The sequence below is a fragment of the Amblyomma americanum genome, chromosome 11 (genome assembly GCF_052857255.1).
Source record: "Amblyomma americanum isolate KBUSLIRL-KWMA chromosome 11, ASM5285725v1, whole genome shotgun sequence".
Lineage (NCBI taxonomy): Eukaryota > Metazoa > Arthropoda > Arachnida > Ixodida > Ixodidae > Amblyomma > Amblyomma americanum.
The window spans coordinates 56,298,328-56,324,774 of record NC_135507.1 but is presented as its reverse complement, the minus strand read 5'-3'; the positions used below and the strand labels follow the sequence as shown (position 1 = coordinate 56,324,774).

The following is a 26,447-nucleotide window of genomic DNA, read 5'->3' as shown; positions in this document are numbered from 1 at the left end:
GACGGCACCGAGAGAACTGATGGCAGAAAGCGAAAATCAACAATGGTAGTTTCCCGAAGGCGGCTGCAGGCAAAGAAGGATGTGCCGGTCAAGAGCAGCGGAAGTGTCAAAACTAATCAGCAGTCTAACGGCCCGACATCTTCGCCGCGGCACAGGAAATCAGGAAGGCGTCGCGTGCAATACCAACCAACTAAGCGTGCAGGGCGAAAGCCACCTGTTCCATTGTGGGACCACGACAGGAGTTGTCGCGAGACAGGTTACGCGTGCGGCGTGCTGCGCAGAAGGGCGCGCAGCTTCCACACAAAAGGGCGCCACAGAACGCGTGGGTGTCGGAGGGGGACACAACATGCAAGAAAGATAGAGAGGAGAACGCGGCGCTGTCCAACACCCTTGCACTGTAAAGTTCTAAGGAGCCACCCGAGATCGACGCATGTCTTTGCGAAAAAAGGAAAACGAAAAGAGGAACTAGTTTTGGTTCAGAAGACTTCCGGGCATGAGCTGTTGGCGAATGTTAAGTCATCCAAAATTTGCAGCCATATTGCTCCGTATTAAAGACCTGGCAATGTTCTGAGGCTGCCGCGTACTGCCTAGCCGGAGGTAGGGGCTGAGCTCAGATCTGATCGCTAATGCTCCTTTGAAGACCCTTGCCAGCTCTGCAGGTCAAGTGGGCTGAATACTACGAGGCCGACAGGGACTCTGACGCCCATTCGTGGTGCACCAACCAGCTGCAACCACTTCGTGGCGTCTTCTTAACGGCGGACGGATTGTTGTGATCGGAGGCCCCGACAGCGGGAACAGACGAGCCCGGCAGGCGCCATCGAACTATGTTTGACCAAAGGAGCTGTCGTCCTGAGAAGAGGATTAGGAACGGCTCCTGGCGACGGCGAGCTGTGACGAAAGGCCTCTAATCCCTTCGTCCGGAGTATGGAATGCGGCATTTCTCTCGAACTGCGTCCTCACGTGGACCGTCAGAAAGACCCGAACAAAGGCGCCGGACCCTCCTCGCTCGCTTGCACCTGCGCGGCCAGACAAAGCGGGGCGGACACGGCTGATTCATTTTACCCTCTGGAATTCACTGGGACGTCAGGACGCTTCTTTCCCACGGAGGGGATTACCGCCCGCAAAGCCAACGACCTTATGCACCTAGTCAACCCGTCGGAAACAGCATTCCAGGACCTCAAGGCGCCAGGATTCTTTATCGCCTGTGCACGTATTTGTGAGGGCGGAGTGGTCACGGGGTTAGGGAAGAGACTATGAAGAGTGTGTCTGCCCATTGGACGCTTGATCAGCCACCGGTTTCCCTAGCTAGGTGCCTAGGGAATATCCACTGTATTTAAGCCGCGATTTGGCTGGTTTCACGGGACTTCATCTCTGACTTTTGGTCTCCCTGCTTCTGGTGTAAATATGTAAATAAACCTTCAAGTTTACCAACCCTCCTGAAGGCTTCCCTCAGTCGTCTGCAGAGTTCATCGTCATGCGGTGAAGGCCTCGGTCCCGATACCCAAGCATATCAGGCCCTGACATTGATCGCAGGCAGCAACGTAAGCACGGACAGAGCGGTAGGGTCCAGGCCAGAAGAACCGCCAGTGCACGCTGTGGTACGTGCGGGACACCCCGAAGTGCCCTGCAGTAGGAGCGTGATGAAGCTGGGCAAGGACTGTGGAGCGGAGATGCGTCGGGACGACGAGCAAGAGGTCGGCGCCACCAGGGTGCATATTGCGACGGTGCAGAATATCGTGATGCCGCCGAACAGGCGCAGAGCAAGATGGGAAGGGACGCTTCGGAGGCAGTCAATTATAGGGCGCACAGATAGATCACGGCGCTGCTCGTCGCAGATGTGTAGCAAGCCTCGGCCTGCCTCCGATGGGCGCAAGGCGCCGAACTTGTCCGGGCGCCTCGCGACTCTCCGCACTGGGGTATGCTCCTGAGGAAGGGGGAAACGACCCGCCGGCGCCCAACCTAACCGTACTCCTTCAGAAGCATCGCACGCTCTTTGGGGCTGAGGTCACTGAAATACAGGCCGGGGATTTTGCGAGAACTACGTCGTCGGGTTCGTGAACGGGATCCATCGTAACGCTGGCAAGACGCCGGTGCAGACGTAAACGAAGCGACGACGGTAGCGACCCCCGATAGATGCCTTCAACGTGCGGCGGCGGTAGCTTTCATTTCGGCAGCTGCTAGACCGCACCGCTAGCTGCCTGAAATCACGAAGTCTCCGTTTACGTCACGTTTCACGTCACTCGGTCCTGTGACGTCATAAGAGTTCTCCGTGACGCCATAAGAGTTCTCGAGTTTGAATCGGAGCGGCGGGGAAAACGTTTTCAACTTCTAATCCAAATTTCTTTGAAACAAATGCATCTTTCGCTGCTAGACAAGCGGCAGCAAAGCCATGAAATGCCGAACTATCAGATTTTGGTAACAAAAAAATTTGATAGAGTTCTCCTCAGTGTCCGTTTAACCTCACTGCTGACCTAATCTTTTCATGCTCTCTCTATGTGTGTAGATCAGCTAGTGAAGTTCTCTAGCAGAGCTTGGAATTCAAAATCTGCTACAACTTCTAGCTTCCTTTCTCCATACGAAACAAGATTAAACTCAATTACAACCTCCAAGGAAAATTTTGACGCCTTACAAACGTTGCTTACCGTGCACAGTTATTCCACTGCATTGAATCCACCCCTGTGCAGCAAACTGTTGGGCTGCTTTTGATCTCGAGTGTGACTCTCGTCAATATCAGAGCAACATTATAGCATCCAGATTGTCTTTGTGGTAGTGCAAATTTTAAAACAGATGGTAGAAAAATGAAGAGTGAGACAGGAGTGACGATTCCAATCATAAAAGAGGGTTCTCGTATAAGATCCGAAACTTCATCATGCATCATGCAATGCTGGTGCGGTATATATATACTTGGCACAGTTGAGATTCATTGGCTTTCTTCTGGAGCCGAACTAGGAATAAATAATAGATCTGTTATTTAATTCTCATTGAAATTAAGAGTCGGCGCTACTTTCTGAATTTTTGACAGCAGCAGTGAATTCAAAACTCTTTTCAGTGGGGCTTACAAAGCCTCTTTAAATGCATCTAAATCTATGCTAATGACCTTAAGAATTGGAAATTGCCTCTTACATTCCTGCTACAGCTCACAAATCGTTTTTTGCACGTCATGTTTGGTTGAACCCGGTTATATACCCTAGCACGTTTGTTGCACCTGACACACAATGTTACCCTTCGGATTTATACCAGTTCATTGACTCTTCTAGATCCGAGTGCATGCAACAAATGGTTGTATTGCTTCTTATTTTGAAATGTGACTTTCATCTGCATAATGGCCAACAACATAAGCGCTAGGGACGGCTTTCATCATGCATCTATAACATATCTGTAACTTTCAGAATTGGTTAAAAGAAGGACTAAATGATGCTGTAAGAGCCGTTAGCCACTCGCTTTTCGCATTAATTTACAGTGAACTTGCAATGTCGACAAGTACTTGCTCAGTGCGCATGGTGTCATATAAGGTGAATGCAGAATCAAAGTTAAGCAGTTTTCGCTAAAAGATAAATTTTTTGGTTATTTCTCTACTGAATTTGAAAATGAATAATTAAAACTATATGTCAAAAGACAATTTATACACGAGAAAAACGTGTGCCTGTTGCATATGATTAAAAAGTAATCATTACGTGAATGCTCAAACTCTGTTTCCTTCCATATTGAACAGGCCTGTACAGTCTCGACAAGTTGTTGCTAATAACCCAACACGCACATGACCATGAACAGCCTCTGTGGGCTTTGTTCACACGCATATGGCCACGCACAGCCTCTGGGAGCTTTCTCAGCACATACACAGAGGCACGCACAGCCTGGGCCAGCCATCGCTCAGCACACAGGTGCCCACGCCGGGTCTCTGCGCGGAGAGATGTCTACACAGAGTCCACAATTTTTTCACGAATATGTACACTGATATGATAGAGTGTGCGTGGATGCCTATCCACGCAGAGTACACGCTCATGTCCACGCAGGACACACGCACCACACACATATCCACGCTCAACTTCTGCGAGTTATTGCACAAAACGTGCGTGATCGCACACAAATATCTGTTATCGTACAAATTCACGCACAGTTCCTTTACTAGGGAAGCCATTGCGCAGACTGACCCGAGCAACTCCGTGATGCACAGATTGCGCGCTGCTACTGACTACTCGACGGTGCTGCCGTGGTGCAGCGTTATGATACCAGTGCAAAGCGACTGAGCAGTGTTGTGGCGGAGAGAAACGTAGCTTTTTACTAGAGAAGGGGATCAGCTGTGCAAGAGGGCTTGTCGCATACGGAATCGCTGTGCTACATTATTCCGTACCAATTACAGAACCGAATTTCAGTCGATTACGAGAGGAACGGCCGTCACATACGTTAGCTACTTTGTTGACACCGCTGAAATATGTGCTCTGGAATCGCAGTCACCAGAAGGACGAGATGCAGCCAGTGTTCTGTCTACATCAATCACGGCTTCTAGGAAGGTCAGAGTCAGCGCCATATCCTTGAAGGTAGGGCACACCGCAGTAGCCAATCTCCGCATTATTGTTGCTGAGGAGGTAACCCCGATATCCCAGCTTTCATACAAAGTGTTGCCGATACAACGAAAGTCTATGCTGAATAAAGTGCAAGAAATGCTTACTGACGACATTGTACAACCGTCCACCAGCCTTAGACTTTACGTGTGATGCTGGTGAAGATAAAAGACAACACATTGCGATTCTCTATCAATTATAGGAAAGTAAATTGTGCCACGAAACGCGATGTAAAGCAACTTCCGCGTATCGATGTCTCCTTGGATCGACTGAGTAGTGCTGAATGTTTCTCTCACTGGACCTTAAAATTGTAACTGCGATATCGAATCGGATGAAAGGGACAGAGAGGTGACAGAGTTCTTGACCCCTGACAGCTTTTATGAAGTCAATGTGCTGCCTTTCGGCATGTCTTCCGCACCAGCAACCTTCCTACGGATGATGCACGCCGTTCTCTCTGGATTGACACGAACAGCCGGCGAGTCTAGTGTACCTTGATGTCACCTTTGCTTTTACCTTCCAGGAACAGCTCAGCCGTCGGTTAATGGTGCTAAAGGCTCTTGGTTCCAAGCAGGTGACGATAAACACCGGAATGCTACTGCGGTGTCCAGGAGTTCTGTTTCCTTGGTCACGTGATAAGTGCTGAGGGAGTTCGCCCAGACCCCGAGAAGACTGCTGCTGCGGCATAGTTAGAGCGCCCGACCGATAAAAACATTTCTTTCCAAGGTTTTTGGGCCCCTGCGCCTGATACACACGTTTCGCCGAAAAATTCAATAGTTGCTGAACCTCTTGCACTATTTACCAGAGATAATATCCCTATTGCATGGAAAGAGGATCAAGAGGCTGCCTTCAACGAGTTACGGAGGCGGCTACAGACTGTCCTGGTACTCGCCCATTTTGACGAACTAGCTGCCACCGAAGTTCATACCGATGCCAGATTTCTTGGTCTCGGTGCTATTCTGTTCAATGGCAATAGCGCAGGCTTCTAAAGCTGAGGCCCTCTGGTAGTCTCGGCGATCAGCAAGTTCCGACTTTCTGACTGACTTGGCAGCAGCGCGGGCGGCATAGACGCGTCGTGTGAAGCTTTTCTTGGCATTGTTGCAGACTTTGCTGTACAATCTACCCTTCGCCAGCGATCACATCCAAAGCTCGTGCACAAGATAGTGGCCAAGATACTTGCGCAAGTGGAACACGCCCACCAGGAGAAGCTGCTATAAAGGCGGCTGGAGGACGGCGCCGCGACCACTTGGCGGCAGCACTGGCGGCATAGACGCATCGTGTGATGCTTTTCTTGGCACTGTTGCAGGTTGGGAATCAATTTTTTATATCACTGAATCTCTGTGTGTATTTCCGCCCTGTCTGCTTGCAGAATCTTCTGTTGCGTACTGTGCATTGAGCCACTCAGGTAGCAGCTCGAGATGACTGAGCTGGCCTAATTTCGTGAAGAGTGAAGAAAGGAGATGTGAGAATTCAAAGCTAAGATGGAAAGAGATTTAAGGACTAAAATACGGGAACTGAAGGGAAGCCTCTCGTTTCTAAGTGATGAAAACGACACTCTGCTGTGCGAGAACAAGACACTCAAATAGCAAAATGAAAAACTGCAAATTGAATGCCAAGAACTGAAAAATGTTACAAATTGGCATGAGCAGAGGATCACAGCGTCCGAGCAGTATTCTAGGGTCTGTAACTTTGAACTAAATTGCATACGTCAACAACAGGACGAGCATCTTCCTAAGATTCTTCACGACATTGGGGAACCTCTAAACGTGCCCTTTGCTGATGACGACATTGAGATTTGTCATCGTGTACAAACAGCTGAGATGCTGCGCCGAATATTGTAGTCAAATTCCGACACCGCTCCAAACGTGTTGCAGTGCTACAGAAGGCGAAAAAGATGCGCATTTCGACAGAAAATTTTGGCCACTGCGCTGGCGCCCTCGTTATCATCAACGAACATTTATGCATTTATGCCCGGTAGTTAAGCAGTTACTACAAATGCATATATCAAAAAAGAAAGAACATAAGTGGAGGTCTGTTTCGGTCAAAAACGGAAAGGTGCTTGCAAAGAAATATGAGTCGTCTGATGTTCATAACCGACAAACACAGGATCTTGACAAGATCGTTTAAATGAAAATGGTGATGCCCCAATCTGATGTAAATGCCGTTGTTCGTTCCCACAAAGATATCAGGCTGACATGCTTTCACCTTAATATCTGTTCCGTAAGACATAAAGAAGGAGAATTAGCTAAGTTTTTAAATCAATTTTCGTTTGAGTTTGACGTGGTCATGTTAAGAGAAAGTTTGTATAGCTCAAAGGACGAAGTATAAAAACCCCCAGGTTACCAAAGCTTTTTCTGAAACGATCACACAAAATCGCGGGGATGTGGCAGTTCTGGTAAAATATGCGCTGGACTTCGAACTGATGCCGGAGTCCAGCATTATCAATGCAGATATTCAATGTCTAGCTTTGAAATCACGTGGTTACATGCGCTGTGTAATTTACCGGCCTCCTGATTATAATATAAGTAATTTCTAGGTTTTTGTTGACAATATCTTGGAATACGTGAACAAAAAGAGGTTCAAAGCTATTCTTCCCAGTCAAAACGCACTACAGGATTCTTAGACAGAAAATTTTGTAGTCTGTAGTCTTGTCGTATTTTGGGCATGTCTTGTGTAGTCTGTCTTGTCTTCTGTAGTCTGTCTTGTCTTTTGTAGTCCTGTCTTCTGTAGTCTGTCTTGTCTTTTATAGTCTGTCTTCTGTAGTTTTCCTCTCTTTTGTAGTCTGTCTTGACTTCTGTAGTCTGTCTTGTCTTCTGTAGTCTTTCTTGTCTTCTGTAGTCTGTCTTGTCTTCTGTAAGCTGTCTTGTCTTCTGTAGTTTGCCTTGTCTTCTGTAGTGTGTCTTGTGCAGTGCTCGTACACTGTGTAACAGTCGTTACTGTCACCTGTCAATTAACACAGGATTTGTGTTCTGGAGTAGGCTATGCACAAATATGCACAGCTTGTTAATGGTTTCCTGTCAATTAACACAAGCTTTGTGCATTCCAGAGTAATTCGTGCACAAATCTACTAGAATTGAAATGAAAATGATCAATATTTATTTACTGTTTCATCTTTTTTCGAGTTTGCTGATGCATGCTGTCCAGCGTTGTCCTGGCCGCAGGTTCCTAGATACATCGCCCATGAGCCAAGAAAAATGGTTTTTGTCTTGGCTGAAAAAAACAAAAAATAGATATCACCGCTGCTACCTGCGCAAAAAAAATGTGAAAGCGTTGATGCTTCCTCGACACTGGTCGCGTTTCAAATTTGGCGCCATGGTTATTTTCTCGTTGACTTGATTGGTTATCAATTAACTCTTATTTTACCCTCATTTCATCCCAGCAACGATTTCGAGTTTTCAAATTTCCCTCCACGGATCGTTCCTGCCCACTCACTGAATACCCGCCCAGTCTAATCACGCGTTCATTGCCTTTCCCTTCTACATAATAACCTAATTGCCTCTAATTTATCATTCTTTTTCCTATCTCCTGGTTAAGTATAGGACACTTATCACTGGTCACGTGATTGCTCATTTCGAGTTTTCAAACTTGGCGCCAAGCTTTGGCTTTTTCCATACTTCCAGTTTTTCAAACTTGGCACTACGCTGTAGCTCCACCTATTTTCAGCGTTTTCAAATTTCGCGGCACTTTTTCTCCGGCCCAGCCCCTTTTTGGACATTTTTGGCTGTAAATAATTATCCGATTATGAAATTTTCTTTTCGAGCAGCATCCTCACATCATCCTCTGCCAATTACACAACGAATCGTATGACGCTATCTCTTCTGAGTTGCCCGCAACTGCTGCGGAAACGATCCCCGGCAACATAGCCTAAAAAACTTCTCACTTCATTCAAAATGTTGTAATACTCAACAAGGCTTATGACTGGCCGAGTTGGTACTGACTCACCTTAAAACCAGCCAGAACACACAAGAAGACATGAGCTCAAGAGGCGGGACTAACAAAAATTTAATTGAAGATTTTGATTATTTTATTTGTGAGGGTTTAACGTCCCAAAGCGACTCGGGCTATGAGGGACGCCGTAGTGGAGGGCTCCAGAAATTTCGACCACCTGGGGTTCATTAGCGTGCACTGACAACGCACAGTACACGGGCCTCTAAAATTTCGCCTCCATTGAAATTTGACTGGTGCGGCCAGGATCGAACCTGCGTCTTTTGGGACAGCAGCCGAGCGCCATAACCACTGAACCACTGCGGCGGCATCATTGAAGGAAAGCCGCAAAAGGAGACCCGCGAAGAGATACAAGCGCACAATAACTTAAAGCAGTGAAAGGGCGAAGTGCAATCAAAGGTCACTGGCATACTAATGAATCATCTAAAAAAGCAAACTCCTTACGGTGAAGGTTTTCCGATGGCTTAGCCACACGTGTCCTTAGCCTTACCGATGTAGTAAGCCTCAACTATCTACCGACAGATTTATCCCTTCCATAAACCACTGATGTGTCGTGGAAATTAGGCGTGAAAAGAGACATGTCATCCTCAGATTTGCATTCACAAGATTGAGCAAACAGTGCCAGATTAGAATTTGCCTTCCCCCTATAGAATGAAAGTGCTCAGTCAAGTGCAAATTCAAATATCTGCCAGTATGCCCTTATTAGTTGCAGCCATAAGGCAGTGGAACGCAATAAACTCCATTACTTTTGCAACTGGTGAACCTTTTTTATGACATTGTCCATTGTGGACAAGTACCCAGTTTTATCAAGCCTTTTTAATGGCGGCGCAAAGGCCTCCTGTCTTGCACTTCGCTGTTCAGACAACAGCAGCATTACGCTTTCCCGCGACTTTCTTGAGACTGAAATACTGAGGAGGTAAGGTGTATCAGCATCATCGGAGTATGTGCTCCTTACCCTCGAGCGAGTGAAAACATACGATGACAGGTTGTTGAGATGGGCAAGTGGGAACCCAGCAGCTTAGAAACCTGCTACAAGAATGCGTCCTCAGCAGTGATGGCATGACTTATCTAAAGCTGATGTCATGCACACGATTGCACACCCATCAAGTGTTTCCATCTTTACTGACCTTAACCAGCGACAAATACACCTCTTCACCATCCTTCCCCAACAACGAGTGGTCCGGCTCATAGCTAAAAAGAGCCTTCCCCGACCTTTAGCTGTAGCCCCGATAAACATATTCGTCCACAAAACGCAAGTCTGCATCAAGAAACTGCTAACGGTTCTGCTTAGACAATTCTGATGTAAAAGACAGGCCTTGACCGTATGCCTTAAAGACTCCTAAAACATCTTGTGCCAACTTATCTGAGCCTTCTATGTCCAGAAAAATTACAGTCATGAACATAACGAAATGCTACTATGCCAAGGTCTTCCAAACAGGGCTTTAATGCCTTATTGACTTTAGACAAAAAAATGTTGCTGAGCAAAGGTACGACCTGCGTGTAAATACCGCCCTGCCAACTGACAAATGCGGATTTGCAGTAAAAGGACAACTGCCCCAAGAAGCCAGCAACCGAAATCACGCAATCATCTGTAAAAGCATGTTCATTGTTCGCCCTGATGCAGTTTGCACATACCTCAGAGGTCTATCATGTGACAATGAATAGTGCAGGCCCTCCATGTCGATGCTCACTGCAGCGCACCTACCCAGGTTGCTGTCCACAAGCAACTAGAACTCCACTTTTGTTAGTTGGCAAGGCGGTGTTTACATCAGAAATCAGGCATGTGCAGAGGGTCCCAGGCTGCACTGTTCCTCCCCGACATTCTTCCGTCCAGAGTCGATACCGCATCAAAGCCCTGTTTGGAAGGCCTCGGCATAGTAGCATTTCGTTATGTTGATAGCTACCTAATATTTTTTGCACAAGGAGGGCTCAGATAAGTTTGCACAAGACGTTTTAGAAATCTTTAGGCATGTGGTCAAAACCTATCTTTTAGGTCTGAATTTCACTAAGCATAACCGTCTGTAGCTTCTTGACTTAGACCTGCGCTTTGCGGACGACCACATATGTTGGCGCCAAAGCCCAAGATCAGGAAGCCTCTTAGCTACGAGTTGAACCACTCGAGGCTGGTGAAGGACAGGTTGGCAATCACATGCATCACGACTGCTTTATGGAAGTCATGCCATCACAGTGTTTAGAATGCATTCTCGGAGCAGGTTTCCAAGCCAACGGCACCTGGGTTCGCACTTGCTCATCTTGCGCACCTGTCAGAGTGTGTTTTTACTCTCTCGAGGGAACGGAACACCGTTCACATGATACTGACGTAGTTGAGCAGCACAAAAAGACGGGCTCTATACCTTACCTCCACGCTTTTCGCACCATCCCAAGAAAGTTGCACCAAAGTATGATGTTGCTGTTGTCTTGACCGCTAAAAGTAAGGTAGGAGCCCTTTGCTTCTTCGTTAAAAATAGGCTTGATACAACTACGGGTAATCGTCCGCTATGCACAGTGGCAGATCAAAAATGTTCACCACTTGCAAAAGTAAACCGGTTTTTTGCATTCCACTGCCTCGTAGCTGAAACTACTATGGGCAGACAAGCAGATATCTGAATGTGCGCCTGGCTGAGAGCACTTTCACTGTATAGAGAGGAAGGCGAATTTTCACCTGGCACTGCACGTTCAATCTCGTGAAGGCAATCGGAGGACGACCTTTCTCTTTGCACGCCTGATTTCTGCGGCACATCAGTGGTTTAGGGAAGTGATAAATCTGTCCTGATATAGTTGAGGCTTACTACATCAGTAAGGCTAAAAACAAGTGCCTGGCTAAACCGTCGGCGAACCTTCACTCTAAGGAATTAGTTTTTTAGATGGTTTACTAGTACGTCAGTGCCTTTCGATTGTTTTGCCCTCTCACTGCTTTGGGGTCTTGCGTGCTTGAATCTCTTTGCAGGTCTTCTTTTGCCACTTTCCTTCAATAAAATTTCAGTTGTTAGACCAGCCTCATCTTGTGCTCATCTCTTCTCCTGTTTTGTGTCTTTCGGCTGGTTTTAAGATGTAATACTGAATGCCTAAAGAAAGCCATTTTAGAGTCAAGTGCACTTATAATGGCCACAGCTATAATGAATGTTCATTTATTACAAAAAATAGTGCTTACTTCATTAATTTATGCATGAAGTATATGACACTGCATCAAAATAAAAAAAGGACTAAGCCTCTAACCCTCATGGCCAAACTGCAGTTACAGCAAACAAAAGGACACCATATACCTGCCCCACATGCAAAAGCTTGCACTACAGGCCAATGCAGACATAAGATCAGATTACTTCCCAAACTGCATGACACTGCCACGCAAAGTAAAGATTGTGACAGGCAATAAAGGAGCAACAAAAAAGCAAACTGTAGGTAGCAGCCAATCTCATGCAGACAAGCTACAAGGTCAGGCCAGCATAGACGTGGAAGAAATTTGAAAAAAAAGCCACAACAAGCACATAAAAATTTTTAAGGTATTCACAGCCCTTTAAATGGCAAATACTTTCCTGAAAAAACATAACAGAAGCGGCAATTTTTTTTCGGCAATCAATTTGTTTCATGTACTTTATTATTCTTGAAGCATGGGTGGGCATAGAGTAGTCAGATTAGTGCATGCGTTCCTAAGCAATGCCATGCCAAAAACTGTACTTACAGAAAAAGCTTGCCTTACTGAGTGAATACCACTGGCCATCCACCAATTTCCCAGCCTGCTCCAGGTCCCTGGCAAAAATCACACGCAACTTGGTGGCTTGCACAACTTCCATGCAACTCTTGGTCTTTAGCTGGAAAAAAATTGAGGGATCAGTGAGATATAAAATTTTACATGCATTGCTTTGTTTCAATGACCAACTAAGAAAGAAACAGCGGCTTCTGTGAGCGCAACTATTTTTTCACACTAGCTTTCTACAGTAAATCATGTTTATCGCGACCTACTTCACACTGACTTGCTGCACGGCCCCAGCACTACTGTGTATAGTATAGCTCTATGGTTTCAAATGCTTGTTAGCTCTGAGCCCTTGGGCTTGCACTGGTTAATGCAGAAAACCTCGGAAAGGGCAACCAGAGCTTCGAGCTTTAAGCCATAGGTATTCAGAAGCTCAGTGGTCTGTGGGAGAACTTTTGGCTACAAGGATACAAGGATTGGTGTCATACAAGGATTGGTGTCATCGTGCAATGTTACATTACTGACTGACAATTTGGTCTCTGTGTCAGAAATACTGGTAAACCATCATTGTAGAGCACAATGTTTTTAAAGGGATAAATGAACATATATGTCCTTTTCGAGGACACATATGCATACCAGGCAACAGGTGTGCAATGTCAAAGCACGTTTATGTTAACAGCAGCTGCGTCAAGAGCTACATCAGCGACTATATTTTGTACAAGTCTACAGTTCCGGTAATTATAAGCTGAGGTACTGCTGTGAAGTGCATGTAGAGTTTCATGCATTTCTAAACCTAGCTGCAAGCCTATGTTGAAAATATTTTTCTAAATAGGCAGCTAAGATAAGCATCACTGAAAAAGAAATACTACCATGAATGGATCAGGAGGGATGACACAGCCGAAGGCAGGAAGCACGCATGGCCCAATAGATGCTGGCCGCTGCCAACTGCAAATAAATACATCCAGAGCAACAGCTGTCAGTGGCTGTAGCCATGTCATGAATGACAAGAGAGGAAATCGTCTACTACTTTAAAAACTAAACTTAGACGTAATATAAGTAAATAAAAAACCAATGAGCTAGCCCATGACAAAACAAATGAACAGATTTTATGTAATGCACCCATATACATTCTTTGAATCAAAAAAAAAAAAAATATATACATTCTTTGAGAAGTCACAATGACTGTTATAACCACACTGAAAGATGAGCTGGCTGAAATACCGCACACCAATTTGAATATAGGATGCGCAGTTTTTCATTAATTCCTATCATGGTGCCTTGCACCAATGTCTAGGTGTTAAATTGAAAGTTGCAACCAGTCTGCCTTGGTTAAATGAGAAGAGAGAATGGAAAAAAGCATGCCTTCACTAGCAAGAAGCTTGATATCGCACAGCACAGCTTGGCATCATAGAAAAATTGCTAGCGCATTTAACAAATCTGCATACAATTAAAAGCTCCACAAATTTGTCGACTGGCAATGCAAGTAAAGGCAAGAAAAACAAAAAAAATACCAAAGAACACTCGTGAGTGCGGCGAAGGGAGGTCTGTGGGTAGGATCCCATGCCTGGGAAGAGTTCCGAGCTCGGAGAATTGCCGGCACCACAGCTGATGGCACGCAACAAAGAATAAATAACAAAGCGAAAATAAGTAACACAAAAACCATCGACGATGGCGAAAGACTTGAATGCGGGCCACAAAAGCGAGGGATATAGCAAAAAGGTAGAAATCCTAAATAATTGTGCAGTTGCATATCCGACAGCTCGCATTGCTCAGAAGGAGAGGAAGCATCAACGTTTACAGCTCAGGAGACGCAAGATTGATCTAACTTTGACATAACACTGCCTCAAATCCTGTTCCACTGGGGAAGCACAGACAAGTTTACAAATGACAAGGCGATGAATATGAACTAGCCTTTCGCATGCGATCACTGTCTCAAAATTTAGTATGACGCATATTAAGGCACAAGCACTAATCCGATTAGTAATAACCCTGAGCAAAATAGTGCGGTGTCTGATCGCAGCTGGCCTAGCGCGAGCGCTCCGCCGCGCGGCACTTCTCGCTCATCGTCTTCTACGCAGTGCAAATCCATGCTTTTGCACCGAGTGTCGAAGCGCTAGCAAGCGAAAGCGTAACTCTGTTGTGATATCTGGTGCTATTTTTATTTACCACGGCACGCGAGTAATAAATGCACATAAAGACAATGAGAACAACACTTGTCATGCAGGATATAGGCCCTGCTTTTTTGGCGCCGCATTATAGCTGCGGCAACCGCACGCGGACTGCCTCCACTCACATCCCTATATAGCCGCATACAAATAGCGCGTGTGAATACAGATCATTAGCAAAGAAACGCAGAGCGGGACTCACCGGCCATGCGATTCATCCAGGCTTAGTAAAATGGCGCAGGAGTCTTCGTTCCCCTAACAGATGAAAAGACGTCAAAGAACTCTTCATGGCTTACCCGTTGAAACTCGCCAATGTTGACAGGACGAAATCCTGGTCGTCGGCTTCCAAAACACACTCCTGCTCACCTTCCTATTGAATGAGTTCTTCACACGTGTCCGCCGTACAAGTACTCAAGCAATGCCTCAAAGAGGGAAATAATACAAAAAAACACGATGTGTCGGTTGCGCTGCAATTGCGCCGACGGCGGCGCTTTCGTGTCGGTGAAAAATTACAACCGACAAAAAAATTTGTTTTTTTAACCATGAATACTTATATTATCTTCACAACAAAGACACTGCATTTATTCTAAATTATTTTTAGATTATTTAAGAATACTAAAGCGCTTTCAGTTACTTTTTCTGGCATGTCGTTTGTCGAAGCTGCGATCCTGCGATCCCCTGAAGTGACCCGGATGCCCTAGCAGACGACGGAGCAGACGACGGAGCAGACGACGGTGTTGACAGAATGCAATTTTGTCTGATGCCAGATAAAATCACTAAGTTGGGACAAAAACAGCGAAGAAAAGCGCCGTATCACAAGCTGGCGAATATCGTGGATAAGTTGAACGCAATTGGCACGATGGAGAGTAGCTGCGATGCATTAATTTGCGTGACACTGGCACGCTCACCGGAGATCATGAAACTTAACAGCTTAATCGGTGACCAGTACAAGCGGAGTGCTTTGATATCAACAGCGTTACGAAACTACGTCGATACTTGCGCCTCACTTTAGCTAATATGCAACAGTGGCTAGCACTCGCCGCATCCTGGTCGCGTGTAGTTTAACAAGCAAGAGCCCACTAGCCTATCGAAGCAGGCGTGTTTTCGAGCTCGTATCGTCACGAAAAATACGAGTTGTTTCGGCACGTACTGGAATTGAAGTTGTCAGCCTGTGCGTCACGGACGATGACGATGGCGTCGCGGACGATCTTAACTAAGACTCGCCGCAAAGCAGCCGATAACCCAAACATATGTGCGTTAAAGGTTGTTCACCAGTAGTGCAGCGTGGGCATAAAGTATCGCTCTGTCGCAGCGCCAGTCGCTCGCTTCTCGATTTTCCAGCCTTCCGAGTGAAGGTCGCAAGCTGTTGAGCCAATCAGTGAGCCAGCGAGAGTGAGCGAGGCGAGCTTTCGGGAACGACGCCGACCGCGGGCGCGCCGGGCAATGAACTACGCGCTACCCCCTGGCTGCCCTAGTCGTCGCTAAGCCTAGCCGGTTTCGCATCGATGCAGCAGCTGAGTGCACTTCGAAACTGGCTAGCGCTGAGGTGCTGCTCTCGTCATCGTTTTACTGTGAACCTCGTCTCATAGTAAAACAAAGATATGCTCGGTTTCCGCGACACCTTCAGCAGCGGAGCCAGCTGAGGCCAGGGGAGCCGCGATTGAGCAGCAGCAATTAAAGGCGCCGTGGGGAGACATTTGTTTGTATTCCTGTTATCGCTTCTACCAACGACTCGATATTGGCCAACGATACTCCATCCGACGGCTTAGTATGGACTTGAACAAACATTACACTCGCATTTTTCTGACGCTGGCGGCCGGTATTCAGGCTGGCATGCCGCGCCCGTACGTTATCATGTCATCATCATCATCATCATTTATTGAACCCTTAAAGATCCCGTCTGGGACATTACATAAGGGGGGGGGGGGAAGACAGTGATGTGAAACGGACACACAAAGGCATGTAAGCATAAAAAAGCATAACAAGAATAACAAGAATAACAAGTTTGACGTGAAATTAGCGTCAGGTGATTCAAATAGAACAGAATATATATGGCAAAGCAGTGGTATAAAAATTACACATTAAAAAGTACGGAAATTAAATAAGTGGGAAAACACTTGTGGGGGGGGGTGTCACAATAACACAAGCAGTTCAAATTGCACGCAGAGCATCGCGAGGGAAGTAGCTATAGTTGGATCAAGTGGTCTGTTATTAGCTGCCTAAATCTGGTGGGATTAGTTTCGATGACAACGGTTTCAGGAAGATATTTCCATTCCTCTATGGCGATGGGAAGGAAAGATTTGTTGAAAGCGTTGGATGAACCATGCAACCGCTGAATGCTGAGGGAGTTGAATAATCAGCGAGATGAGCGTAAGGGAGTGGATAACGAAGTCTGGCGTAGTGCGGGGAAGTTAAAGTATAGTTTGTGGAAAATACAAAGAATTGATACTTTTCTGCGGAATGCTAATGGTTCAAGGCCGAGAGACGATTTTAGGTTGGTAACGCTGTGTCGAGACGAATACTGCGACGTTATGAAGCGCGCTGCCCGATTCTGGATAGCTTCGAGCAGTTGTATTAAGTAGACCTGGTGAGGGTTCCATATTGCTGAGGCATATTCCATTTTAGCGCGAATGAATGTTTCGTATGCTTGTTGTCTGATTGGTGCAGGGGACATTGATAGTGATCTTCGGATAAAGCCAAGAGCTCTGGAAGTGCTTGCGCAAAGTTTGATAATGTGATCTGACCATGTTAATTTGTTCGTTATTCCGACGCCAAGGTACCTGTAAGAATTCGCTCAACTGTATGGCCGTGGTGCACATCAAAAGCCCCAGACATCCTTCTTTTCGCTCAGATTGTCATAGCACACAGTCACACTGGGACCAGAGCAGTTTAGAGGACCGAGCGCAGGTGCACAGGAGCTAGACTGTGTCAAAGCAGGCGAAACTCTTTAAAGCGCGCGGTTGATGTCAGTCCCAAGACTTTATTCTCATTTCGACCGAGAATCAAATCGGTTCAAACTCGCCGGCCGCCGCATTTCACCTTCGGCTGCATACGCTGCTGTCTATATTTAGCGACATTTTCGTGTCACCGTCATGAAATTTTCAGTAAAGGCAATGAACCACATCGTAAAGTATTTTTTTGCTTTTTATGATAAGCACCACGTCACAGCCGCTAAAAAAAATTCTCCGCCAACACTGCATCAGCGTTGCACTTAAGAGTGTTAGCTACGAGAGCTTCAAGTGCTTAGATCGGGGTGCTCAGCAAACGTGGAGAAGACAAAATACAAACATCTGAGGGCATTTCGTTTCGGAAACATTCGTTCTAAAATACAAGCAGCGTCATCTACTTCAAAGATTTTGCACTACTATTGCGATTTACAGCCACCTTCGCTAATCCGGTATGTTTTCTCCTTATATATCAGTTGATGCAAATGGGGGTCCCAGGGGTTCCACTTCGATAGCCGCTATACTGGCATATGTAAAACGGGTCGAAGGTATCTGTGACAACTGAGGCTCTACGCGCCCGCTTTTGCTATGTGATATAGTGTGGTAACTGTCCTGGCTAATTTAACCTTCCCTGCAGACAGACGTGTCCTTGACAAACGTAAGTAGTAAGAGCTGACGCTCTTAAAACTGAAACGCGCGGAAAAATGATATCGGGGTTGCTTTGGACATTTATACAGAGAACTGCGTGCATGTACACACATGCTGCATTTGTGTAGCCGGATGGTTATGGGGAGTAACTTTCCCTGATTGACGATTAACGACATTCTTTTCCGCGACGCATAGAAGTGTCCTTGGTTTTTTCTGCGCATATAGTATAGTAGCGGTACATTATGTTAAATGGCTTGAACATGTCACAGAAGCCAAGAGGACACTGACTTTCAGTAGCGCCATTCGACTTGCGCAGACCGATTGGTGTGCAGGCGCTGTCGTGGCTGCAGCTACATGCCGCCACCGCAAGAGCGTGCGGACACGCAGGCACCGCTGGCTTCGCCGCTTGTGCATACAGCTTTTTGGGCTTTCAAAGCCGCATTATACTCTTGAGCATGCACTACTTTCGTCATATTGTCATGTGGGAACAGAAGGGAATTAGGTGAGTGCTCGAGCAGTGCCTCTCCTCTAAGCCAATTCCCGTTCGGTGAGAGAGCCAGGTCGCGGGAAGCGAGTTGAAAACTCGGTTCGCCAATGTGAATGAGCACTTCATTTCGCTCGGTGCCCGTCACCAACAGACCAGAGCACCTCGCATCCTCTTCGCGACTCGCCACAGTGAACGCACTTTGAAGCATCTTTGGTCAATTTGATCCTATCGCTGTCAAACGACCGCACGACAGTATTTCTAGAATTCTGCAGTAAAATAATTACCCTCACCAGGAATTTGTCGTATGACACATCCCACGATATGTATCTATCGCGCGGCACAATCCACGACAGGTATCTGTCGCGTGACTCATCCCACGACAGGTATCTTTCGCGCGGCATATCCCACGACAAGCTGTTGTGTCGCGCGACAGGCCGCACTACAGGTACTTTTGTCGCGTGAAAAGATGCGCGCTAGAAGTCTGTCGCGCGACTGAACCCACGACAGGCAACTTTGCTGAGGCACGCAATCTTTGTCGCGCGGCACGAATCCCACTGTCGCGCGACAGTACCTGCGACAGAAACCTGTCGCGCGACAAATGCTGCGACAGGGACCTTCTTCGCACGACAAAATGCAGGAAAGATGTCTGTCGTGCGGCAGAACCTACTACAAACAACTTTGTCGCACGAAAGAACCCACGACACCAAGCTTGTCGCACGACACAAGGCACGACAAGACAGCTTGTCTTGCGACACAGAATTGTGTCGCACGACAGATGCGCGACAAAAAATTCTGTCGTGCGTTTTGATCGGGTTGGAGGAGATTTTAAGATTGATATCCATAAACGCTCTCCTGCTCGAACAGAGGCTTTTTCGATCCTAGAGTCAAATGCACTCGCTGGTTTTACAGAAACTGCGACCCGTGTCACCGTCCGCACAGACACTTAAATCAATTTCTTTACCTCGAATATTGACGCAAGCGATAGGCGTTCGGGTGTTCTTTGCAGTGATATAGTGATCATTTTCTGATTTTCATGCTCATAGATACGCTCATAAAGTAGTACACGACGAACCTTCCTTTGCCATACAGAATATTATGTCTGTTGTACATGTTGTACCTAAACTTTCGTAATTCACGGGTGTTCTTGCAAAATATCGCTCCTGTTTACCAGCGCCAATATAACTCATAATGTACAATGCACTATTTTTGCCCTATATCAGATATTGATTTTGGTCTGGGGCAGTACCACGCAGACAGATATCCAAAAACTTTTTCGAATGCAAAAGAAAGCAATTCGTTTTATTGCAAATGCAGAATATCGAGCTCACAAAGATGAGTTGTTTACCCGCGTCAATATAATCAAAATTCTGAAACTTTACGAATATTAGTTAGCCACAAGGTATAAAAAGTCCCTTCACACTATCCACGATAGCTTTTTAGACATGTGCGCGCTAAAGCCAAATGATCAAACATATACTCTTCGAAACATCGAGTTTTGGTGGGTCCCGTTCTCGCGCATTACATATGGCCATCAAGTGCTGCACCATAACGTTCCAGTACTGCTAAATAAATTTATTTTGAACGTCTGTATTGACACCTGCAGTCCAAAAGACATCCGGGACATATGTTAACAGCTGTAATGCCATTTATGTTTGTGCCTGAGACCGCATTTTCATCACTTGACGCACTTCTTTTTGTGGTATATTTGAGAAGTTGTGACCGCCTTGCTTGTCATGTTATCTCATGTGCCAAATGTTTTGCGCTTTATATCTCACGCAAATCTTAGACGTGTTGTTTTTTCTTCTTTTTTTGAACACGTGTCCCCGCACGCGGCAAGCCATGTTTACGGGGGTTCGGACTGTTTCAAGTGGAAGGCGTTTCCACTTTTAACCTGAACCAACCCTCATCATTATATGATGAAAATAAAATGATTATTTGCTTGATTGATTACTTTTCTGACTGACTGATAGATTTATTATCTGTATGGTTGCCGTTGCGCGATGTGAATGGCCATCTTTCACATCATTGGTTATGCTGGCTTGCCAACCTCAAGGACCCCTCGGGTCTGCTTAAGAGGTGGATCCTCCGGCCCCAAGAATACAATATCACAGTTGTATACAAGTCCCGCCGTTAGCACAACGATGCCGACTATTTGTCGCATGCACCTGTTGGCGTTGCCCGCCTCACACTGAGGACGACTTCCCGTTGTTTGCTGTCTTCACGTCGTTCGATTTGACCCAGCTTCAACGGGCTGACCCCGAACTACGCCCGCTCCTACAGCACCTCGAGGGTCTTGACGTCGCTCTTCCGCGGGCATTCGTCCGCTGCTTCTGCTCGTGCAGGCTTCAAGATCACATCCTGTACATTAGGGGCTTCGAACATAAGAAGGAAACCTTTCTATACTGGTTATGACATCCTAGCTATCTCCCAAAAATCTTGCACACCTGCACAACGAGCCATCGGCCGGCGATATCAGTGTCACCCAAACATTCGCACGCATTCGTGCGATGCACTACTGTCCCAAGTTGCTGTCTTTAGTCCAGCATTATGTGAAGATGCACCGGGACTGCCAGCAGCGAAAGACGCCACCCTTGAACCTGCAGGGCTTTTCGAACTTATACCACCACGTACAGCAGCTTTCCAACAAGTTGTCGGGGACTTTCCGGGCTCATTCTCTGTGTCGTCATCAGGGAAAGAAATAGACTGCTGTGACGACAGACAACTTGACGCGGTACGCATATACACAGCTCCTTCTCCGCGCTACTACGACCGAGGTGGCTCAGTTTTTTCTGACATCTATAGTCTTGCGTAACAGTGCACCATCGGTCGTCATCACGAACTGTGACACCGCCTTCACGGCTGAATTAATGCGGTCTCCATTCGAGCTTACTCACACCAGTCACAGCAATCCCACGACTTATCGTCCGCAAGTAGACGGACTCACTGACCGCCTCAACCGAACGCTCGTAGAAGACATGCGTTCTATGTATGTCGATTTTGAACATCGCAAGTGGGACGAAGTTCTCTCTTGTGCAGCCTTCGCCTACACTACGGCAGAATTGAGCACGGCGGGTTGTCTGGAGCCTCTCTTGGAACGGATATAGTGAGCGGCGACTGTGCGTTTGCCTGTGCTGCTTTTCGATGCGCGACGGAGAAAGGAAAGATGGATGCTTAACCGAGTTCCCTGAAGTGGATATCGTAAACGACGGCTGATCTTTACCCTCGCTCTGGTTTGCGAATGGTGGTATGGCGCCGTTGTGAGCGAATTTAGACTAGCGACGGCTTTGCCGCTCCCTTGGCCAGCAGAGACGGGGCCCCAGCTCGCGGCATCGATGGTGGAGGCGAGGCCTTGCGCGCCGCTGCTGCGGCGCTACCGAGAGAGGGCGCTCGCTAGTGTGACGTCACGCTAGGAGGATAAATGGGGCTACAGCTCGGCTCCTCGCAGTGGTCGGCGCGCTGCCTTGCGCTATGTCGGATGATGTGTACAAGGCGAGGCTGGAACGATCTGCTTTCGCAATCTTCCAGGCTTAACCAAGCTAAGCCTTCAGCCAATTTTTTCTAAGTAGTTGACCGACCACAACCGCGAGAGCCTTCTTTGGTTACCGCATGAATACAGCTTACATGATTTACTTTAATTAGTATGCACTGAACTCAAATTATGCTCTTGATAGGGCACGGCACTTGGCTGGGCAAGCAACATGTCTACGCATCCGCTACTGCTTTTGCCGATTTTGCCGTGGATTTTCATTGCTACAACACCCAGCAACGGTCAACGAAGGGCCTTCTTCCGCGTGCCTCGTGAAAATGATGTCGTGGAATGCCTTATCTTCGACTACCGTATGCCATCTGTGACGTCAACATTCGACGCTGTTGGGATTCAGGTGGCGTGACTGGACCGGAGAAGAGACGAGGACGATCGGAGGAAGAAAACTTGGAAAACTTTAGACAAGGACTATTTACATTATGTACAAGTACGGGCAACTGAGAGTGCTTCTCAGTAAAGAGAGCTTCTTAGCAGTCGGGAGTCTGGTGTCTCTCATGAAGGGGGCTCTCTTCTGGTACCAAACCAGCAGCTCCCTAAATACTCTTCGTATTCCCCAGATCCCTAGCTGGGGAATACAGTTCGAAGAATGATGTCCAATCACACGATGACATTGATGGTACCACCCACAGCAGGGCGGTCCTGATGTTTCCTCGCAGCTCGGTCGAGGGAAAGAGAACAGGACCCGATCACGTTGTCGTCCACGCGGCCTCCACGTGTGCCCGGACCGCGCCCATGTTGACCTGGAAGGCGCCTGCATGACACAGGAATGCAGGCTGTCACCCAGCAGGGGTTGAAAGATCTTGTACTGGTGACCGGAACGCGGAAGCTCTGTCGAAGGTGCGGAACTCGTGCAATTGTTCAAATGCAGCGTGACCGAAGGGGACCACACTGATACCGCACTTCGTCGGGGTGAGGACCGGAACGAATACGCTTATGGTCGTCGCTGCTTCCGGTATTCCTGTTCGAACTCGTGGGCACGCTATTGTCGTCGCTGCTTCCGGCATTCCTGCAGCCACGTCTCCCCCAGAGGGCTCACCCACCCTCGCTGTGGTCTTCAGGGAATCCTCCCCATGCCCAACTTTGCCGAACTCCACAGCAGGAAGGAAGCGCGAGCACAACAACGCTGTACATAAGGAGCATTGCAGCGACTACTGCTTCAGAAGGCACGTCACTTGGCTGACAAGCAGCATGTCTAAGCTTCCGCTACAGCTTTTGGAGGCGAGTGTTTCAAGCAATACGATTGCTTATTTTAGTGACAACCGCTTCTGGATAGCCTTGCGTGCCCTCGAAAGTGTTGTGAAATTTTGTACGACTGCTTGTCGATGCTGCTTTTACTGCTTATATCGGGCGACGTTGAAAAGTATCCCGAGCCAAAAGTAACTGAGAATTTCGAAGAAATTTTTGAGAACCAAGCGGAGTTCGCGCGTGTGGTGGATGGCATCAAAGGTGAAATTGTTGCAGTGAGCGCATAATATGGATGACATTAAAGGTGAAATTGTTGCAGTGAGCGCACCCAACCGCGGCGGCTGCGTTTTTATCGAAACAAAACGCTAAGACGCCCGTGTGCTGTGCGATGTCAGTGCACGTTAAAGATTCCAAGGTGGTCGAAATTATTCCGAAGCCCTCTTCTACGGCACCTCTTTCTTCCTTTCTCTTTTCACTCTCTCCTTTATTCCTTCCCTTAAGGTGCAGTCCAGGTGTCCAACGATATACGAGACAGATATTACGCCATTTTCTTTTCCCGAAAACCAATTATTATTATTATTTTTATTATTGCAGTGAGCGCAAACACTGACATCTTAAAGAGCCTTCTTGATGCATTTGATGCGATGAATAACATGATTAGTAAGTTAGAAGAAATAGTCCAGCAGCAGGCTGCAAAAGTTATCGATAATGAGAACCGAAGCCGACGTTACAATTTACTAGTATTTGGCGTCACTGAAACTGAGACAGACGCTGAAACGGAAAGAGAATAAAAACTGAATTAACTTGTTGCGGAGAATATATCTCGAAAGCCTATGTGCAGGTTGACACACTGGAGCGAATTCATCGCGTTGGTAAAGCCCAAGAACAGAAATGTAGACCAGTTCTTAAATTTTACGGTTCCAGAGAAAACGAGTGTCCTGAAAAAGGAACAAAATCTGAAAGGAATTTCTTGGCGTATTAGCCCTGACTATGCCAAAGAAACTGTAGAAGTATGCCGACAACTATGGGACAGCGCAGTCGTAGACAGGGCTAAAAAGGCTTCCTTGTCCATGATAACCTTCGCGTAAACAACGAAACCTATATCTGGGATCACAGGCGAAACGAACGCTGTCTGCTGTCTACCGGCCGCGGAGATAAGGCTGATAATTCCAGACAGCACCAGTCAGATGAACCAGGCAGCGTAGCTGACCTTGATTCCTTAATCAAGAGTCGACGTTGGACACGTCATCCCTGAAATAGCTACGCCTTTGAAGTCTGAATGCGAGAAGCATTGTTAATAAGACTACAGAATTAGAATACTTGCTCCTTTCACAAGTTAAAACGTTGTAACAATAACAGAAACCATGTCTAATAACGATAATCTGATGACTGCGTGGTTCCTCCTGACTATATAAAGTTTACAAAAGACAGAGGCACACGTGGTAGGGGCGTTTATATCATAGTAAAAAAGCCTTTTATCTGCTCTGTTGATGGATTTCAATGTTGCTGAAACAGTTTGCTACAAGTTAAAGTTTTATAACGTTACTTACATTATCGAAACTGTGTACCGCCCACCCTCTGCTTCACCTGAGTTCTTTGATGAACTAAACGCTTTTTAAAGTGCGGATGTGAAAACAAACACGAGACTGATATTGACTGGCGATTTTAACCTACCACACATAAATTGGCAATGCCTATGTTCTGTCGGTACTGATTCGTCTAACGGAGAGAAACTATGGGAAATTATGTTCGCGTATAACCTAAAACACGTTGTGCAAGAGGATACAAGAATAACGCCCAATTCGCGCTAATTGTTGGACTTGGTGTTCCTCTCAAATAATACAGAAGAAAAGACTGTTACCGCTGAAGATGATGTCTTTGACCACAAAATGTTTAGTTGTTGCGATACCACTTAGAATCAGTGAGTTCTCGAGGCTTTATATTCCTGTGCGCGTTAAGAATTATGAGCATGTGGACGACACCTTCATTCTTGACTATCTGGAAATAGCCTTTGATAATTTTGAAATTGACTATGATTTTAAAGCAGTAGGAGAGTTATGGCAGCAATTTAACAAAATTGTATAACACTGCGTTGAAGGGTATATTCGAACTCGTGTTAAAAAGACGAAGCACCGAAGCCCCTGGATCACCAGGGACATCATTCATATGAAACGTAAAATAAAAAGGCTACGTAAAAAGAAAAATAAATGTTTTCAAGTTTTGCGACTTCTTGCTGAGCTGAAGCAAGCACTGAAAAAAGCTGAAAAAAGTTCTTCGATGAGACAATTAGCCGCTTCCTCAAAACGTCACCGCAAAAGTACTGGCGATACTTTAGTGACAGGAAGGAAAGAATAGAGGAGATTAAGCATGAAAATCAGGTACTTATAATAAAGGAGCATATAGTAGATAACTTTTTCCAGTCTGTATTCACCTCAACCAAAGATAACATAGGCCTTACTTCAGAACGCTTGTTGCCTAGTCAAATGAATGATGTCATAATTTCAAGGGAGGGCGTATTTCAGCAGCTCCTCTATTTGGGTGCTAAAATGCCAATGGACCAGACAACATACCAACCCAGTTTCTGCGAAGATATGCCGAGTGGGCATCGCGATAACTTAAACTTATTTTCCACAAATCTTTGCACGCCCGTGCTGTACCATAAGATTGGCGTAATGCACTAGTGATTCCGGTGTTTAAAGGGGGTAACCGAACACTTGAAAATAACTACCACTCAATATCTCTTACATCGATTTCTTGTAAACGTATGGAATATAATATAGCGAAGCACATCATTCATCACCTAGAAACAAGTTGTATAATTTACCCGCACCAACACGGATTCAGAGCAGGCCTTTCCACCACTACACATCTCGTAGAGAAAATTCATGATTTGACAATGATGATTGATGCGAAGCAGCAGATTGACATAATCCCTGTAGATTTTGCGAAAGCAATTGTTAACGTGCCACACAATCAATTAGTTTTTAAACTGGAAAGAGCAGGAAATAAAATGAATATTGTAAAATAGAACAAAGCGTGCTTAACTGATCGTCACCAGGTGGTCAAAATGGATTATCATGTGTACGTCTCACTAGCAGTGCTTTCAGGAGTTCCGCAAGGTTCTGTTCAGGGACCGTTGTTAATTTTGGTGTATATTAAAGATATTTCTGCTGCCATGAAACCAAATGTACGACTAAAGCTATTCGCAGATAACTGTTTAATTTGTTCTACAGATAGAGACACGGACGGCCAGCTAAGAATTAATAACTATTTAAAGG

At 46.3% G+C, this 26,447-nt stretch overlaps 2 long non-coding RNA genes across 2 annotated transcripts in view; one reads left to right on the top strand and one right to left on the bottom strand.

The window, feature by feature from the left end:
* The window catches only part of LOC144111508 (uncharacterized), a 653,424-nt gene that overhangs the window by 169,868 nt on the left and 457,109 nt on the right, over window positions 1-26,447 (top strand). The window lies entirely within an intron of this gene.
* LOC144110468 (uncharacterized) lies at window positions 12,229-13,859 on the bottom strand. The gene is made up of 3 exons (XR_013309847.1): window positions 13,707-13,859; window positions 13,065-13,140; window positions 12,229-12,313 (listed from the first exon to the last, which is right to left on the bottom strand). It is a non-coding gene; the product is annotated as an uncharacterized LOC144110468 (long non-coding RNA).